This window comes from Symphalangus syndactylus, chromosome 6 (assembly GCF_028878055.3).
Source record: "Symphalangus syndactylus isolate Jambi chromosome 6, NHGRI_mSymSyn1-v2.1_pri, whole genome shotgun sequence".
In the NCBI taxonomy this organism is placed as follows: Eukaryota; Metazoa; Chordata; class Mammalia; order Primates; family Hylobatidae; genus Symphalangus; species Symphalangus syndactylus.
Window position 1 is genome coordinate 102,788,606 of NC_072428.2, and position 17,412 is coordinate 102,806,017.

Sequence of the window (17,412 nt, forward strand, 5' to 3'; positions counted from 1 at the left end):
ATTAGTTTATGGGGGCCTCTGATGGGAAAACAGCTCTACATGGGGGCCATGGTCTGAATGTTTATATCTCCCTAAAATTCAGATGTTAAAAGCCTAATCACCAATGTGATGCTATTTGGAGGTGGGAAATTTGAGAGGTGATCAGGTCATGAGAGTGCAGCCCTCATGATGGGATTAATAGTCTTATGAACAAGACCCTGGAGAGCTCCCTCACTCCTTCCACCTTGTGAAGACACAGTGAGAAGGCACCATCTATGAAACAGGAAATGGGCCTTCACCCGACACCACATCTATCAGTGCTTTGATCTTGGATTCCCAGCCTCTAGAATAGTGAAACACAAATTTCTGTTGTTTATTAGCCACCTAGTTTACGCTGTTTTGTTATAGCAGCCCTAATGGACTGAGACAGTGGGCAACAAAAGAAGCAAGTGTGCCCTTCATCCTCTCCTGCATGTTCCAATATTGGAACTCTCCCAGCGTGATTCCAACCATTAGATGTTTTTCAAGACTTCTAGTTCCTTCCTAGACATTGTAAGGCTTTCTTCCTTTGCTGGACCATTTCAAAAGTCTTTTCTTAAAATATATAAGAAGCAGGTTTCCTCTAATGTGTTGGGAAGAGACAATGCTTAGAAATGACTCATTAAGGAAAATTCTCCCAGAAAGGATAATGATATATTCTGGATTATACCTGAGGAGTTGGCCTTCACTGACCTTTGGGAAAATAAGTCACAAGCAATTAAAGCCAATCTTTACTTGTTTGGTGTGTAGTTAAAATATGTTTTTAACTTGATGACTTTGAGGGGCTCAAGACTTTGATGGAGGAAGTAACTCAGATTGAAAGAGTTGCAGTTTTGATGCAGAATTTTGATCTGACTTGCATATCCTGGCAACAGATTTGGGGAAGATTGTCCTATGAACTGATTGCTGCATTCAATTTATGAATTTATTTAATTCATACATTTATGAATGTGTCTTAAGGGACAAATGTAAAATACCCTTAATTTTCTACTTAGAAGACGAAGGCCCCAAAAAGAGTAAGTACTTTTCAAAGTCACCAAGAAGTTTGCTTGGAATAAAACGTGATTCCTGTGTTAATCCCCATGAAAATCAGGGAAAATATGCCAGAGTGGTCAATGCTGAGCTGTTAAAATGTACTCATATACCAGTTAATATTGTTAGGTTGCATCTGTATGTGCTTTACATTTGACAAAATAATTTCAGTTCTCAGACCAGTTCTATAGAGGAAACTAAAGCACAAAGACTAATTAAGTAGAGCATGAGTTCACACCGAGATCTTCTGACTCCAACTTAGTAACTATCACCCACCATGTCAACTCAAGCAGTGAAGAAAGAGATCATGACTCTTGTAAAAATGGTCATTATGGTATTTAAGCAGTCTGTTGATGAGACACACCCACTAATTTATTTCCCAAGTTATTTTGGTGATATGCTTTTTTATAGAACCACTGTTTACAAATCATTTATTAGCATTTATGAATTATAGTTTAAGAACATTAAAGCAGCCCAAGTTTCAAGTTCAACTCAACTGGAAGTAATAGCAGTATTATTTTCTTTTGTTAATGCTAAAACAGAACAAACATAAAATGCGTGATTTCCTCATTCTAAGAAACAGATATAGTGCACGAGTACTTCATTTTAAGATTATTTTAAATTTAAATAGCAGTGCCTGGAGCAATATTTTTTATAGACCTTGAAGTCTTGTGAGATATTTAAATAAAAAAGCTGATATGGAAAATCTTGATGAAAAGTGATGTTACTTCCTACGTTAAAAATTCTTGGCCAGGCCTGGTGGCTCACGCCTGTAATCCCAATACTTGAGAAGCTGAGGCAGGCGGATAACCTGAGGTCGGGAGTTGCAGACCAGCCTGACCAACATGGAGAAACCCCATCTCTACTAAAAACACAAAAATTAGCTGGGCGTGGTGGCGCATGCCTGTAATCCCAGCTACTCGGGAGGCTGAGGCAGGAGAATCTCTTGAACCCCAGAGGCAGAGGTTGCAGTGAGTGGAGATAGCACCATTGCACTCTAGCCTGGGCAACAAGAATGAAACTCCGTCTCAAAAAAAAAAATTCTTTTTATCTTTTAAATTATAAAAATAATAAAGATATACCTTTTTAAATTTCTTTATTGTGCTTTGTGGATAATGCTTTTTTAAAAACAAATTGAAAGTTTGTGGCAACCCTGAGTATAAAGCACGTCTATTTGTGCCATTTTTCCAACAGCGTGTGCTCACTTAAAGTCTCTGTGTCACATTTTTGTATTTTTTGCAATATTTCAAACATTATTATTATATCTGTTATGATAATCTGTGATCAGTGATCTTTGATGTTACTGTTGTCATTGTTTAGGGGTGCCATGAACCATGCCCACATAAGATGGTGAACATATTCAGTAACTGTTGTGTGTGTTCTGACTGCTGTACCAACCAGTTATTCCTCAATCTCTTGCTGTCTTCTCAGGCCTCCCTGTTCCCTGAGTTACAACAATATTGAAATTAGGCCGATTAATAATCCTACGATGAGCTCTAAGTACTCAAGTAAAAGGAAAAGTTGCATATCACTCACTTTAAATCAAAAGCTAGCAATTTACTTAGTGAGGAAGGCATGTCAAAAGCTGAGATAAGCCAAAAGCTAGGCCTCTTGTGCCAAACAGCCAAGTGGGGAAAGCAAAGGAAAAGTTCTTAAAAAAATTAAAACTGCTACTCTAGTGCGCTCACAAATCATAAGACAGTGTAACAGCCTTATTGCTGATTTGGAGAAAGTTTGAGTGGTCTGGATAAAAAAATCAATGCAGCCCCAACATTCTCTAAGTCAAAGCCTAATCCAGAGCAAGACCGTAACTGTCTTCAATTCAATGAAGTCTGAGAAAGGTGAGGAAGCTGCAGAAAAGTTTGAAGCTAGCAGAGGTTGGTTATGAGGCCTAAGGAAAGAAGAAACCATTCCCGTAACATAACCTGCAAGGTGAAACAGCAAGTGCTGATGTAGAAACTGCAGCAAGTTACCCAGAAGATCTAGTTAAAATCATTAATGAAGGTGGCTACGTTAAACAACTGATTTTTAATGTAGACAAAAGACCTCTTATTGGAAGAAGAAAATGCCTTCTAGGACTTTCTTAGTTAGAGAGAAGTCAAGGCCTGGCTTCAAAGTTTCAAAGGACTAGCGGCCTCTCTTACTAGGTGCTAATGCAGCTGGTGACTTTAATTTGAAGCCTATGTTCGTCTATCATTTTGAAAATCCATGCTAAATCTACTCTGCCCGTGCTCTATAAATGGAACAATAAAGCCTGGATGGATGAGAGCACATCTGTTTACAGCATGGTTTACTAAATATTTGAAGCCCATTGCTGAGACCTACTACTGCTCAGAAAATATTCTTCTCAAAATATTACTACTCATTGACGAGGCACCTAGTCACCCATGTGATTTTACAGCAACAGTGTGAAAGTTTCCTATGTCTCCACATCCTCTCCAGCACCTGTTTTTCCTTTTTAATGATCGCCATTCTAACGGGTGTGAGATGGTATCTCATTGTGGTTTTCATTTGCATTTCTCTGATGGCCAGTGATGATGAGCATTTTTTCATGTGTCTGTTGGCTGCATAAATGCCTTCTTTTGAGAAGTGTCTGTTCATATCCTTTGCCCACTTTTTGATGGGGTTGTTTGATTTTTTTCTTGTAAACTTGTTAAAGTTCTTTTTAGATTCTGGATATTAGCCCTTTGTCAGATGGGTAGATTGTAAAAATTTTCTCCCATTCTGTAGCTTGCCGGTTCACTCTGATGATAGTTTCTTTTGCTATGCAGAAGCTCTTTAGTTTAATGAGATCCCATTTGTCAATTTTGGCTTCCGTTGCCGTTGCTTTTGGTGTTGAAGTCATGAAGTCCTTGCCCATGCCTATGTCCTGAATGGTATTGCCTAGATTTTCTTCTAGGGATTTTATGGTTTTAGGTCTAACATTTAAGTCTTTAATCCATCTTGAATTAATTTTTGTATAAGGAAGGGATTCAGTTTCAGCTTTCTACATATGGCTAGCCAGTTTTCCCAGCTAGCCATTTATTAAATTTATTTATTAAATTTATTTATGGGGAATTTATTTATTTATTGGGGAATTTATTAAATGGGGAATCCTTTCGCCATTTCTTGTTTTGTCAGGTTTGTCAAAGACCAGATGGTTGTAGATGTGTGGCATTATTTCCAATGGCCCTATTCTGTTCCATTGGTGTATATCTTTGTTCTGGTACCAGTACCATGCTGTTTTGGTTACCATAGCCTTGTAGTACAGTTTGAAGTCAGGTAGCGTGATGCCTCCAGCTTTGTTCTTTTGGCTTAGGATTGTCTTGGCAATGCGGGGTCTTTTGGGTTCCATATGAACTTTAAAGTAGTTTTTTTCCAATTCTGTGAAGAAAGTCATTGGTAGCTTGATGGGGACAGCATTGAATCTATAAATTACCTTGGGAAGTATGGCCATTTTCACGATATTGATTCTTCCTATCCATGAGCATGGAATGTTCTTCCATTTGTTCGTGTCCTCTTATATTTCATTGAGCAGTGGTTTGTAGTTCTCCTTGAAGAGGTCCTTCACATCCCTTGTAAGTTGTATTCCTAGGTATTTTATTCTCTTTGAAGCAATTGTGAATGGGAGTTCACTCATTATTTGGCTCTCTGTCTGTTGTTGGTGTATAGGAATGCTTGTGATTTTTGCACATTGATTTTGTATCCTGAGACTTTGCTGAAGTTGCTTATCAGTTGAAGGAGATTTTGGGCTGAGACGATGGGGTTTTCTAAGTAGACAATCATGTCATCTGCAAACAGGGACAATTTGACTTCCTCTTTTCCTAATTGAATACCCTTTATTTCTTTCTCTTGCCTGATTGCCCTGGCCAGAACTTCCAACACTATGTTATACATTCCTTTTTCTACTTTCTCTGAAATTATTTTGTTATTTTTTCTCTAGTCACTTGATTAGAATAATTTATTCACTTTAATTTATTTACTTAAAATTATAAATTATATCACACAAACAGAAGTATAGAGAAGGATATATCTGTATTCCCCACACAACTTGGATGAGTCCTAATAATTTGCCAAATTTGCTTCATTTATTTAAGAAATAAGGTGTTTTTGGGTATTAAGTCTCTGGTGTATCCTTTACTAGAGATAACTACTATTCAAAATTAGGTATTCGTCATGTTTTTATATTTAGCATACTAATGTATGCCCACAAGCATTAAGGACTTTATATAAGGTCTTAAAACTTTGTGTAATTGGATCATACTCTTCATATCCTTTTGCAAATTGATGTTGTTTTTGCTTAACGCATTGTGTGTTTAAGATTTATCACCATATTGATGAGTCTAGGGGAAAAACACATTATTTGGGATAATACTAAAACAAGCAGAAAAGTGAGTGAAGGAAGGTGATATGAGAGTTAAGACGCTGCCACAGAATATAGGCAGAACTTCAATTGCCATCATGTTTGGAAATCAACTGTCATCTTTGCCATTTCTTTGTCCAAAGTTCTTTATTAAGTTTATTCAGAATTTTCTTATGGTACCCAAGTGGAAACCACTTAGATAATGTGATTAATATTATTAAAATTTGCTTTTCATTTAGGGGCCATACATTTTGTAAAGGCTGTTTCTTTTTTAGTTTAAAATTAGGACACTAAAAATCATTTCAAAAATAGTTGAATTTTCTGTGTGTAGGGATAACTTAAAGTAATACTGGTGAATCTGCTTAACTCTGTTCTTTAGAGTAGGATGAATACTGAATGTTCATCCACCTCTTTTCTTAGATTTCTTTTTTTTCCTCTCTCTCATCTGTTGTACTCCATCTTAATTAAATACAGTACAGAACTAAAATATCTAATAGCTTGATGTTCCCAGTTCTAAATTTTAATGCAGCATACTTTTATTTCCTTTTTAGTATAAAAATTTTTTGATGAATTTTTACTTATGACAGAAATGTCAGTTTTAAAATGGGGGATGTCTCTTCTTCTGATTTAAGGCATTTGAAACTATAATAAGGCCTTGAAATTGGCACTTTACATAGTGTTTCACAGAAGACCCCATTCTACAAGGTTGTCCTAAGCTAGATGGCTTGTCTGCATCACGGCATTGAATCTTTCATAAAAGCATTCTGCGATGTCTCCATGTCAAAATTATATAAGTTAAAGTGTCATGTGCAACTCAGGAAGCTTCCTTAAAAAGGAGTGTGTCCTTCCTCACACATCTTGCTTCCTGATGACTGGAATGCAAGCGGATAGTTGGAGCTTGAGTAGCCATCAAGGACCATGAGGTGGTATCCATATACTGTGTGCAGTGGAGCAACAAGACAAAGGAGCCTGGTGATCATGGAGCTGCCATGCTGCCCTGTGTAGTTTGCTTCCAGGCTGTATGGAGTACTTTATGGAGTACTTTTTCTGAAAAAGTAGACACAAATCTACTTGCTAACCCTGTCCTAATGGCAGTACTTACCCATGTGTCTGCCCTCATTCCTCCCTCCCCACTAATGGTATAATCACCATTAGTCCTTCCTTTTTTTGTTGTTTTTTTTAGGGATTTTTTGAGACAGGGTCAGCTTTGTCACCCAGGCTGGAGTGCAGTGGTGCATTCTCGGCTCACTGCAACCTATGCTTCCTGGGCTTAAGCGATCCTCCCTCCTTAGCCTCCCGAGTAGCTGGGACCACAGGCATGTACCAAAATCCCTGGCTAATTTTTAATTTTTATTTTGTAGAAACGGGGTTTCACTGTGTTCCCAGGCTGGTCTCGACATTCCGGGCTGAAGAGATCCACCCACCTTTGCCTCCCACAGTGCTGGGATTACAGGTGTGAACCACCATGACTGGCAAGTCACCATTAGTCCTTCTGATTGAACTTCCAATAGACTTCTCACCACAGTCCACTACCTGCTTTCAAGGCTGCAGAATGGTGCCCTGGAATTGGCTCCTTCCTTAGCAGGAAGTACAAGGGCATTTTGAACAGGATAGGAAGGTTCTCTAATTAATAAGGACAATTAGTTATTGGTGTCCTGTGGCTACTGTAGAGTCTACTTGGAGAAAGTGGGGGTGGAGAGGTAGGAGGACTTTGTGACATCTTTGCCTGTAGAGTTTTTTTTTTTTTTTTTTTTGAGACGGAGTCTCACTCTTGTTGCTCAGGCTGGAGTGCAATGGTGCGATCTCAGCTCACTGCAACGTCCGCCTCCTGGGTTCGAGTGATTCTCCTGCCTCAGTCTCCCGAGTAGCTCGGATTACAGGCATGCGCCACCACGACCAGCTAATTTTTGTATTTTTATTAGAGACAGGGTTTCTCCATGCTGGTCAGCCTTGTCTCAAACTCCCGACCTCAGGTGATCCATCCGCCTCGGCCCCCCAAAGTGCTGGGATTACAGGTGTGAGCCACCACGCCAGGTCGTAGAGTTTTATTTCTGTTGTGATAATAGGCTGTCTGAACTGATATCCTGAGGGCTAACTGATGGCCATGCCTTGTCCTCAGCCTTACGGAGTGTTCTTATTTCTGATTCCTTGCTTTCTGGCTTCTTAGTTCGGGTTCGACTCCCCAGCTTTGGGCAGCCTTTTCATCCCTTAGCTTTCTTACTTACTCCTTATGAAAGGCTAAATGTTTTCCACATTTCAATCTCGATTGAGCCAAATACTCAGTGAGTTGCAAACATGGACCATATTATTTAACATCACATAGCCTTTTATTGAAATGCTTTTTTGACATTATGCCATTGGGTTACATTGATGAATGCAATAATAAATAGCTGTATAAAACATAAGCGGCCGGGCGTGGTGGCTCACGCTTGTAATCCCAGCACTTTGGGAGGCCGAGGTGGGCAGGTCATGAGGTCAGGAGATCGAGACCACGGTGAAACCCCGTCTCTACTAAAAATACAAAAAAAAAAAAAATTAGCCGGGCGTGGTGGCGGGCGCCTGTAGTCCCAGCTACTCGGAGAGGCTGAGGCAGGAGAATGGCGTGAACCCGGGAGGGGGAGCTTGCAGTGAGCCGAGATTGTGCCACTGCACTCCAGCCTGGGCGACAGAGAGAGACTCCGTCTCAAAAAAAAAAAAAAAAAAAAAAAAAACATAAGCAAATATATTGTCCTACATCACTAATTGACTTTTCAAAGAGAACTCCTGGGAGAAATTTCTCTCAAATCTCCATGCCAGAAAAAAAAAAAAAGAGTTGTATTTGTTCTTAGTAATGGAAATGTTTTTATGCTATGTCTGTGTGACTTCTGTAACTATTAAGTGTCCATTCCTATTTTTACTGCAACAAATGCAACCAAAATTTGTGGTTCATCTATAGCTTACCTGTGATTTTGTCTTATTTTTTTGACCCCAATTTTATAATATCATTTTAACCTCATGTGTGTCTATTAAATAAGCTGTCTTAAATTCTTTTTTAGGAAAACCTATGATAAAACATAATCATAATTTAAAGGCTGAATTATTAATTTCCTGCATAAGAGACTCTAATGTATTAAGTGTTGCCTTTGCCATCTATGTCCAACATTAAACCTAACTTCTCCATCGTCTGCAGGAATGTTTGAAGCAATTGTGATCTAAGAGATATCAGTTATAGATATCAATCTACAAGTACGGGAGTCTGCCTGTTGAGGTTCCATTGAGTGTAAATTCAATCCTGTGGATCTGGAAAAGATTATGAGATTTAAACAGATGGAATCAAGGGGCAGAAGCCTGGGAAAAGTGATCAGGCCTGGAGACGTACAAGCAAGATTTTGGAGTTTACACCAAAGGTGATAGCATTAGCAGTCATGGGAGATGTCTAGGGAGAGGTAAAAACAGAAGAGTACAGCTCTAAAGACCAAAGCCTGGGGGAACCTCTCCAGGAAGAGGAGGAGTTTGAAAAGAGACTGAAACAAAGGATAGGAGAAAATCAGGGTAGAAGCTGGAGTTCTGAATGCGCAGGCTTACTAGTATCAAAAGTAACGACGACATCTTGATCAATGAGCATAAAAACTATGAACTCCTTGGTTTGTTTATTCACTGGTGAATCCTGAGGGTAAGTTTGATAGAAAGAGGGAGCAGAATCTAGATGGCAGAAGTTTTGGAGAGAATAGGTAGTGGTCAGTGAAATGCAACAGAAACCATTCCCTCTGATTGCTTGTCAGTGTAAGATGGGCATGAAATTGGACTGAACCCAGAGGGGAAGCAGGGTCAAGGGTTGTTTTCCATTTTGTTTATTGGCTTTTGTTTTTCTCTTTCTCCAACCACAGTGAGAATTAATGATTAAATTATGAACTTGGAGAGAAAAATGAGATTCTGAAGTTTGGGATGGGAGGAAAATGGTAGAAAAGGATCAGAGAGAGAGCCTGGGAAGATGACAGTTTTTTTGAAGGCAGAAGTGGCATCTCTTCTGGAAGTAAAGATAGGAATGTATGAAGGTAAAGACAGATATTTTAATGTAAATACAAGGTGAGATGAAGGAATATAAAAGTGATGGCTTAATGTTTTCAGGAAAGTAAGAAGGAGAAGGTTTTAAGTAATCATACGAATAAAGGAGACAGGCGGGTTAGTCTTGATATAAACAGCCACTGTAGGGTGAGAGGAATCAAAAAGAGTGATAACAAAACCCCCCAATAGTGTGGAGAAAGGCAGTTCAACAGTTCCAGAAAGTCTGATGAAAATGTACCATGTTCACACATTGTGCTAGACACAGGATCAGCGAAGATACAGTCCCTTTCATCATAGAAATCACACTTAGTGGGAGAGCAGCTACATGGGACAGAACCAGTTGACAGTAGATAAAAGTGAAACATTAGCATAGTCACAGGATGATTTTCAACAATGTTTGCCAGACTTAGAACAGGAGGAGAGGATGCTGAGTTGAGGGCTGTGAAGATTCAAGTCAGCTCCTGACCTTATATCAGTATTAAGAAGGGCAGCATTGATCTTGGTGAACATGATGAGCAGTCCAGGAAAGGAGTACAAAGAATAAAGACAAGCACTGGTCCTATGTGGAGGGAGTGAAAATGGTGTCAGGTGAAGAGGAATCACCTCCAACAGGACCATCAAGTTAGACATCTTTTAAGGGATAAGAGGTCCAGAGGTTAAGCCCTGATGGTGGGTCACTGAGACACTGCGGAGGGAAATGGATAAGCCAGGAGTGTTGTGAAGATGTAATAAGGGCTGCACATGTCATAATGGGATCTAAACAAATAGGAGGTGCACAGGGCTTGTGGGGAGTTGGCTCCCCAGAAATCTGAGATAAACTAAGACATGTAAAGTCCTGCTCACCCATGAAAGTTTCTAAATACAGGAGCTCTGATTCCAAAATCATGTCCATTTATATTGGTTTATCTTTTTAAGACACTTTATTGTTTCAGAGCTACCTTGCCATGAAGATTCATTACATTTTCTTTGCTCTTTTCTTCCTTGGCCTGCTGTCTACCTCAGGTAAGGCTTTAGTAATAGTAAGGGAAGCATTTGAGTGAATGAGAAGCCAGCATGAAATGGCATAAAGAACCATCTATTGCTGGTGTTAATTAGTAGCTGCTCAATGAATTTTGTTGGATGAATTTTTTTAATGGATGAATTAATTTCTCCTTCTAGTCTAAAAAATGTAGTCAAATTTGAAGAATTCCATGATTCCCTTTCTATTTCATGCCAAATTTCTCATCTCAATGCTGGGATAGACTTAGGTTATTTCCAAGAAAGGGAATTTAGAGATCATCTCCTCTGCCCTCTAATTTTATAAATAATGATTTTGAGAGCTTGAGTACAGGTCCTCTAACTCCCAGTATACCATGAAAATGGAATATCTACTCTCATCTTTCTCTGCCTAATCGAAGTAGGTGCAAATAGTGAGTTTGTTGTGAGCCTTAAATGTGCTAATTCATGTCAAGGGATTTTAGGAAGTACTTGGCGAATAGAAAGTGCTTAAGAAATGTTAACTAATATTATTATCAATATTACTATTTTCACTTTTTTTTTTTTTTTTTTTTTTTAGTTTATCTTCTTCAGCAATTTCTTCTTTTGGTTCAGAATATCCTCAAGTAGGATGAGCCTGGAGAAAAATTGTGAAATTATTGGAGTTTACCTTTAAAACCATAAAATGATAAGAGCCTGATAGGGTTAAGAATCAAAAGAAAGGAATGGTGGGCCAGGCACAGTGGCTCACGCCTGTAATCCCAACACTTTGGGAGGCCGAGGTGGATAGATCACGAGGTCAGGAGTTCGTGACTAGCCTGACCAACATGGTGAAACCACGTCTCTACCGAAAATACAAAAATTAGCCTGTCATGGTGGCACATGCCTGTAATTCCAGCTATTCAGAAGGCTGAGGCAGGAGAATCACTTGAACCCAGGAGGCAGAGGTTGCAGTGACCTGAGATTGTGCCACTGCACTCTAGCCTGGGCAACAGAGCGAGACTTCGTCTCAAAAAAAAAAAAAAAAAAAAAAAAAAAAAAGAAAGGAATGGTGGAGAGAGATAATGATGTAAGGAAGATGAAAAACACTGATGGTATAAAGGTATATAGGAGAGAGGAGAGAAGAGGGAGGAGGAGTCAGTGATGGGATGATGGCACCGAAGGAGTCTGTGAGGGATTTAGAAAGTTGTGGTGCCATTAATAGAAATGTGAACACAGGGAAGGGGAGCTGATTGAGATGAAGCCAGTGAAAATGATTTTAGAAATTGTTACCTTGAAGTGACAGGAAGACATCTAACTGGAAATAATGCAGTAGAGATGTGAGACTAGGAAGAAGCTTGTGGCTGATAATAAATATTGTGGGATTCTTCCAAAAAAGGATGGCAATGAAGTTATGTGAATAAATTACTACCTCAAGGGCAATTCTCCCTGTCTCCTTTCTCTTTCTCTTGGGCCTGTTCTGGACATGGTGGTGATAAGTGTCTGTATTAGGGGAGGACAAGGGCAACACAGAAAACATCCACTCTCTTTTCTTCCTTTTTTCTCCTTCTGTCTCTTCTCACCCTCCTTACTCTTCTCCCCTCTACGTTTTGATTTTTTCTTGTTCCTGAACATATAAGGAAGCTTACAAATTACATACAATGCATGGGTTTTTTAAAAGCAAAATAATTAGTAAGAAGATTCAGGCAGAGGAAAATCAGCTTAGAAAAAAGTAATTTGCAAGACTGATGATGTTGTTTTCCAAAATGGCCCTGGGTGAGGTAACTGAAAGCGGAGAGTAGTAGAAGTCCTTGACATGGATTTCAGATAGGAATGGAGTGGTATATGTTGCCTCCTGAGAAATTGTGCCTAAGATTTATACCCCAGCGGCCCTCACCTGCCTGCAATGGCAGAACATCCAGCATGCATGATGTTCAGTACTGACCTTCTAGAAAGCCCAGCATTGGGCTCTCTCAGGATTGTCCAATAATGCTAGGCTTGTACAATCCAAAGGGAGGTCAACTGTTTTTCTGCACCAAGTGAGGTGTACCTGCAGTACCTGTCAGTCCCTTCTGAAATATATTTTTTAATCTGATTAAAAACTATTTTGCTACCATGGGCCATTCTCATCAATGTTTTCCCACAAAGCTTTATATTTGAAGTCTATAGCAAGTAAGTATATCCTTGTTTTTGTTCATCTACCTGTTTATTTTTAGGAACTGAAGATGCTTATGAAGTCATTACTATCATGGACTGTAAAAATCAAACACTGTGTAGTTCTCAGAATACAACTAGACACTGCTCTCAGGGGAAGGAGATTGAACTATGTGTCTTGCGTCTTGGAAAAAATGCAAAGCAACTCACTAACCGTGAAGAAATAGCAAATTAGGAAGACAGGATGATCAATTTCCTTGTCTTATTAAAAAATAAAGTCTGCTTTCTTTTCTCTCTCCTTTTATTCTCTAGTGACACATTTATTTATTGACAGTTTGGACAAAAGTTTATCAAGGACCTTTTCACGCTTAGGATGAATTACAACAAGAACCAACATTTCTTTAGTTCCAGCAGATGAGAGAATACATACTTGAGAAACCAAAAGAATAGCTGTCCTGTTTGGGTTGTAGGGGAAAGTTCTGGGAATTGTGAAGTAGAGGAGGGAAGGATCCGGGGTGACAATTATAGTGTGAGATACATTGATAAGGGCAGATGTGAAAAGAGGTTATCAGGTTTTACTGTAGATTACAAATGGAGTTTTCCCTCAGTGTTTTGCAGGAGATTTTGGTAAAGACTTAATTAGCTTTTAAATTTTTATTTTTTGTTAAAATCTTTGATTGTAACATTTTAGCGCTTGCATTACTAAAGTGAATACTTTCTCCAGCTCTACCCAGACCAGACCTGAAAAGGTAGGAAAGTGATTCTTGGAGCCTGGGACTCCTTTCCATTGTTCTTGGCTTCTACGATGCCTGTGATACCTGCAGCCCAGTACATTTCCTCCACAGTTCCCTGATTCCACTATGCTACCTTCCCTCTGAAACTGCTGTGTTAAATTTTTAGGAAAATATGGGATGATGGAACAATTCTAATTTGGATTGAAAAGACTGCCTACCCATGCAGTAGTATCTGTATTTTATTATTTTTTCTTTTCTTTTTCTGTCTTTTTTTTTTTTTGAGATGGAGTTTCACTCTTGTCGCCCATCTTGGCTACACCATCTTGGGTCTCACCATCTTGGCCAGGCTGGTCTGGAACTCCTGGCCTCAGGTGATTCACCAGCCTTGGCCTCCCAAAGTGCTGGGATTACAGGTGTGAGCCACCGTGCCTGGCCTGCATTTTAAATAGGAAGCTTACTGCTAGTAGGTGAATTTCAGACTACATAACTAAAGAATTTAAGGCAAATATAGGAGGATCAGTCAGGATTCTGGCTGGAAACTGATGAGACATTGGAAGAAGTTCACAATATAAGGGCGGGGCTCTGGCACTGAACGAGGGGTCTGGAAGCACCGGTGGCAGGAGCAATGAACGGAAGAAAGTCTTCAACTGACCCATTGACCTGAAGGCCCACAGCCGGGAACACCAGCAAGGAGAATACAAGAGAATGCACGGGAAAAACACAAGTCAAAAACAATGGTTTGTCTTTTATTATTATTAAGAAGATGGAGGATGCCGGGCGCGGTGGCTCACGCCTGTAATCCCAGCACTTTGGGAGGCCGAGGCGGGTGGATCACGAGGTCAGGAGATCGAGACCACGGTGAAACCCCGTTTCTACTAAAAATGCAAAAAATTAGCGGGGCGCGGGTGGCAGGTGCCCGTAGTCCCAGCTACTCGGGAGGCTGAGGCAGGAGAATGGCGTGAACCCGGGAGGCGGAGCTTGCAGTGAGCTGAGATCACGCCACTGCACTCCAGCCTGGGCGACAGAGCGAGTCTCCGTCTCAAAAAAAAAAAAAAAAAAGAAGAAGAAGATGGAAGAGCAGCAGTAAGCCTTATCAACGGAAATATTCGTACTGATGAGCATAGAGGAAGAGGTTTTGTTTGCCTGTTTAAGAATTCAGGGTGGCAGCAGCAGGCCCTGCCTTTGGGGTAGAGGTGGCCAGCTAGAAGGGCGTTGTACCTTCCCTGGGTCCTGCCCCTTCCCAGATGAGCTGGGGCCCTTTGTGATGCTGATGAAAACGCCTAGGAGGGGGATATGACAATGACTCGCTCCTACCCCCTACCGCAGTCCTCTCCACCCCAAGGTAGGCAGCTTCCCGCTCCTCGTCTTGGGACCTAACCCCAGGAAGTCAGATGTCCCTGTCTAGCAGGTCGCCTGGTTAGAGGCCGTGGACGAAGCGGTCCAGGCATAGCCAGCTGCAGGGCGCGGCCTCGGCCTCGGCGGCGCTGCTGGTGGCCCTGGTCAGTGAGCGCACGCACTCCTGGACTAAGGTAACCCGCGCGGAGGAGACCCACCCAGCTCCCAGGTGGCCATCCCAGTTCCCACAAAGCCCTCCCTGACCCTTAGATCTGGAAATTATAGCCCCAGTCCCCGGTCCCAACGTCGTGTGCTTTTTAAAAGGTGCGGAAAAATGTAGACTGTACTGTTGATGCTTCTCATGCTATAAATGCATCATTTCCTGTTTCTGTACTCAGTAATCCCTCCCCTCACAAATACCTAGAGCTGGCTGGTCTAGTTTTCCAGTTGGTCTCCCAGTCTCAGGCTTGCTCTCAAATTCATTCTCCTTGCTTCCACTAAGCAAATAATTGAAACCAGTAACAACAGCAATAACAGCAACAACCAGGCAAAACGATTATTTTAACACTTGCAGTGCTTGCTTAGTTGCCTATGTGAGATAGGTGCTACTAGTATCACCTGTGTACTGACGAAGAAACTGTGGCACCTGAGAGGTTGAATAACCTTCCTGGGATCGTGCAGGTTGTAAAGCGTGATGCTGGGATTCAAATCCAAGCACGTAAGAAAGCAACCAGATACAAACTTGAGGCAACCTTTCAAGACAAGTGCTAGGGCAGGCTCATAGCAGGCAATACCAACAAGCTTGATTGAGCGAAAATTGGGAGTTCTTTAATTTCTATAGAAGTAGATGTGTTGCCTTTTAAGTGAAGTGGTAGTGTTACCGGAAAGGGGTCCCAATCCTGACCCCTTTCCACTTCTTGGATCTCACTCAAGAAAGAATTTGGGACGAATCCATAAAATGAAAGCAAGTTTATGAAGAGTAAAGAAATAAAATAATGGTTAATTCATAGCCATAGCAGCACTGAGGGCTGCTGGTTGGCTATTTTTATGGTTATTTCTTTATTATATCTAAATAAGGGTGTATTATTCATGAATTTTCAGGTACAGGGATGGGCTTTTTCCAGAACTAAGGATCTCTCTCCGCTTTTTAGATCAGATAGGATAACTTTGGAATGTTGCCATGGCATTTGTAAACTGTCATGGCGCTGGTGGGAGTGTCTTTTAGCTAATGCCTTATAATTAGTGTATAATAAGCAGTGAGGACGACCAGAGATCACTGTCTTCATTCTGGTGGGTTTTGACCGGCTTCTTTACTGCATCCTGTTTTACCAGCAGGGTCTTTGTGACATGTATCTTGTGATACTAGTCCTGCTGACCTCCTGTTTCATCCTGTAACTAAGAATACCTAACCTCCTGGGAATGCAGCCCAGTAGGTCTCAGCTTTATTTTACTCAGCCCCTATTAGAGATGGATTTGCTCTGGTTCAAATGCCTCTGACAGTAGGGAGCAGGAAATAACAGGAATTGAAGTTAATATACAAACAGGAACCAATTTTAAAACACAGTCCTTATTTACAAATATGCTTTCAGTTTATAATCTCTCCAATGGACTCAGTTAAAAATATAGATATTTTATGAGAGACTGCAATTCTTTTAAGAAAAGTATGTGCATTAGTATTAGAAAGACATCAATTGGAATGAATCTGGATCTAATCACATTAAGATAAGACAGAGATGCCAAAAGGCTTTGAACTTAATCATGATACATTCAGTAGTGTGATGCTTTATTCTTGAGGTTAACAAACCAGAAAATAGAGTGCATATCAATATATTTACCTGTGAATTTATACTAATTGGTTGACCAAAATATATGTTAGGCAATGCTTGCTTATTTTCCAAGCAATGTTAAGAACATTAATAAAATGGATTTGAAATTCTCAGCTTAAAAAACAAACAAACAAACAAAAAATAACAAAAAAATCACCATTATCGAGTTCTCATCTCCCTGAGCTGCATCCTGGAAGTCCCTGCCAGCTGAAAGATTTCTGAGGGGCTCTACCAGAACTAATTAGCTAAGCAGTCTGGGACCACGCCACCACATCCCAGGAAACAGATATTGGAATCTTTGCTTTTTGAAATTCTTTGTTCTCTGAAAACAAGTAGCCATACTTTGATTTTAACTTAATTCAGCGAGTAAATTTACTGGATATTTACTGTATTTTCTGCATGGTTTCAGTTTAAACACAAATCTGTATTTGGGAGTCTCTTGGTCTCACTTACATAGCAATACTATTTATGCTTCCATGACATAAATTATTTCATATAGTTGCCTGAGATAACGGGATAATGTTTTACCAATCAAATTGACAAAGATCATATTTAGTGGTGGTGATGGGGAGGAAAATTGGTATAAGCTTTCTAAAATCACATCAATATGAATCAGGAAACTTTAAATGCTCTTAATTTTTTTTCACCATCTACATAGATTTAATTAGTAAAAAACAACCTTTTTTAGTCACATGGTCTCATATGTAGCATCATGGCTACAATGGTAGTGCAAGTCCAGGGACGAAGAACTTTGAAAGGCTCTAGTGGTAGCCACAGGATCAGTTCTTTAAATGGTACAATTTTATTAGTAAAGATGTCACCTTTACTATAAAAAACTCAATTCTTTTCAATAACTAGGCAGAAGAGATGCAGTGATACAGATAAGCCATATGAGCGCTATCTGTCTATATATATTACATATGTTGCAAACCTCATAATTCCACTGCTAGTATTATACAAGAAGTAATTAGAA

The 17,412-nt window shown here is 40.0% G+C and overlaps 2 long non-coding RNA genes across 7 annotated transcripts in view; both read left to right on the top strand.

The window, feature by feature from the left end:
• The first annotated feature begins 10,226 nt into the window (after window positions 1-10,226).
• On the top strand, window positions 10,227-12,842 carry LOC129484905 (uncharacterized). Of its 2 annotated transcripts, XR_010121578.1 has the most exons (3): window positions 10,227-10,263; window positions 10,369-10,438; window positions 12,607-12,842. It is a non-coding gene; the product is annotated as an uncharacterized lncRNA (long non-coding RNA). The 2 variants fall into 2 exon arrangements; XR_008658560.2 differs by lacking the exon at window positions 10,227-10,263 and having other exon boundaries at window positions 10,270-10,438.
• A 1,798-nt stretch (window positions 12,843-14,640) lies between these two features.
• LOC129484906 (uncharacterized) overlaps window positions 14,641-17,412 on the top strand; it is a 210,234-nt gene continuing 207,462 nt past the window's right edge. For all 5 annotated transcript variants that reach the window (XR_010121583.1, XR_010121579.1, XR_010121580.1 and 2 more), the window contains exon 1: window positions 14,641-14,807. This is a non-coding gene — a long non-coding RNA (uncharacterized lncRNA). The remainder of the gene's footprint in view (window positions 14,808-17,412) is intronic.